This window comes from Saccopteryx bilineata, chromosome X, assembly GCF_036850765.1.
Source record: "Saccopteryx bilineata isolate mSacBil1 chromosome X, mSacBil1_pri_phased_curated, whole genome shotgun sequence".
Classification (NCBI taxonomy): Eukaryota; Metazoa; Chordata; class Mammalia; order Chiroptera; family Emballonuridae; genus Saccopteryx; species Saccopteryx bilineata.
In genome coordinates this window covers 298,405-300,974 of record NC_089502.1, presented here as the reverse complement: position 1 = coordinate 300,974, position 2,570 = coordinate 298,405, and positions in this window count along the sequence as shown.

The following is a 2,570-nucleotide window of genomic DNA, read 5'->3' as shown; positions in this document are numbered from 1 at the left end:
GCTAAGGGAGATCATCCCTAGATATGGGATCCCCATAGCTATAGGATCTGATAATGGACCAGCTTTCATCTCTAAGATTTCCCAGGAGTTAGCTAAGAGGCTAGGAATTGATTGGAAATTACATTGTATTTACAGGCCTCAAAGCTCAGGGCAAGTAGAAAGAATGAACAGGACTTTGAAAGAAACTTTGATTAAGTTGAAGGAGGAGACCAGTGAAAACTGGGTAGAGTTACTCCCTTTTGCCCTATTCCAGGTTAGATGTACACCTTACATTAATAAGTGGACTCCCTATGAGCTCATGTTTGGACAACCAGTTCCTCTGGTTCCCCAGCTCACCAGAGAGGAAATAGAAGTGTCTAATCATAACTTCCTCAAGTCCCTACAGGCATTACAGCAGATTCGGAGAGAAGTAAGGGAGTTGCAGGAGCAAAGGACTGCAGCATCGGGAGACAACACCCAGAGGCTCTCGCCACCGGACCCTGGGCAGTGGGTTTGGATTCTTAACCACCAACGAGGGAACCTAGAGCCGCGGTGGCAAGGACCATTCCAGGTACTGCTCAGCATCCCTTCTGCAGTCCGGGTAGCTGAAAAGCCCTACTGAATCCACCTCTCTCATGTGAAGCCAGCCCAACCACCCGATGAAGGACCCCAGAAATGGCAGGTCAAACAGACCCCTGGAGAGCCTTTAAAGCTCACCTTCTCCTCCATTTAGGACTAATAACTCTGTGTAATTTACCCAATAAGGAACTAAAATTTAAAAAAAATGGGTATTAATTAGGACAGCTGATGGAACAGTAATAGCACAAAACAAAACATGGGGTAACCAAGTAACTTTTAGAGTAGATTTTTCAAAGTTCTTTGATAATGAATTCTGTAATTCCCCCGCAGCACGCAGGTATATGGGATGGAAACCTAGAATGCCTTTAGGCTCACCACAAATAGAAAATGTTGAAGTGTGTACACCCTCTCGCCATAATAGGGCATTGTGGTATACTCCACATTATGTGCGCCCTGAGCCTCTTCCAGGGCGATGCCACACTTGTGGATCTACTGCTGATTATTATTGTAAGGCATGGGGTTGTGAAACACTTGCTTCCCAATGGAAGCCATCTAAATCTGACCCAGACATAGATCTCTTCCACCTGAATTTGGAGGGAAAAAGCCTAATAATGAAAGGGATTACCAATGTTCTATAAACAATTGTAACCCTACCATTGTTACCATCAAAAGGCCACAAGACCCAAGTTGGAGTAAGGGAAAAACATGGGCAATAAGACTTTATATCGAAGGTGCAGATCCAGGAACCTTTTTTACTATCAGATTACCCACCAAGAATAAGCTTCTCTTTGAAGGGGAAAAGAATAAGCTAGCCCCTAGAGTGCCCAAACCATCAGCCACTTCCTTGACCAGTTCATCCACAAGCAAAATAGACTTAATTAGTCCAACTTCATATAATGTACCAGGAATAACAGATTATAAAGCACCCTATCACACTGTCCATCCGTTACTTAACGGACAACAGGAAGAACTGGGATTATTAGACAAAGTGTTTACTTACTTTAATAACACTCAACCTAATATCACTGAGTCTTGCTGGCTGTGCCTTAGCCCTAAACCCCCCTTTTTACATTGGGATAGGGGCTAATACATCAGAAGGAGGAAATTTAGTTCCTAGTACTATAATCCCTCCCAATACTGGAAAACAGGACCAAATAAAAGATTGTTTTTCTGGGGGATCTCTCACCTTAGCTGAATTCCATGGAAAAGGGACTTGTTATCCCATAGCTAATTTTACTGTAATTAATTCTAATTACAGTGATTATTGTCTTAATCAAGAAACTCTGGTTAGTGATCCAGAAAAACCTAAGGTAATAAAAGCACCAGAGGGATTATGGTTTGTGTGTACCCAAGGTATATTCAAATGTATTGTTCCTACAAAACCTGAGCTCTGTATAAATGCATACATCATCCCTCAAGTGTATCTATATGGAGGCAATCCTGATTTCCTCCTTATGCCACCTCTAAGAAGAGAAAAACGAGCTCCCACTCTAATACCTATCATAGCCACTATAGGTGTTGTAGGATCAGCAGTGGTAGGAGCTGCTGCTCTAATTCAAGGGGACTTGAATTTAAAACAGTTGTCCCATACCTTTTCTAGGGACATTGCCATACTTCAGAACCAGGTAATTTTCTTAGAAAAGCAAATAGATTCTTTAGCAGAAGTAGCCTTACAGAACCAGAGAGGGCTCAATCTCCTTTTCCTCAAACAAGGAGGATTATATGCTGCCTTAGGTAAAGAATGCTGTTTTATGCTAATCATTCTGGAATAATTAGGGAGAATATTAAAGTATTAGCAAACAGGTTAAAAAATAAAAAAAGTTAAAAAAAATAACCCAGGCTGGTATGCCTCTATGTTCAAGACCTCTCCATGGCTAACTACTCTCATATCTACAATTGCTGGGCCATTACTAATACTTTTGTTAACTCTTACTTTTGAGCCTGTAATTTTTAATAAACTCAAATTTATTAAAAAGAGAATTGAGACTGTAAAAGTAATGGTCCTATCTCAA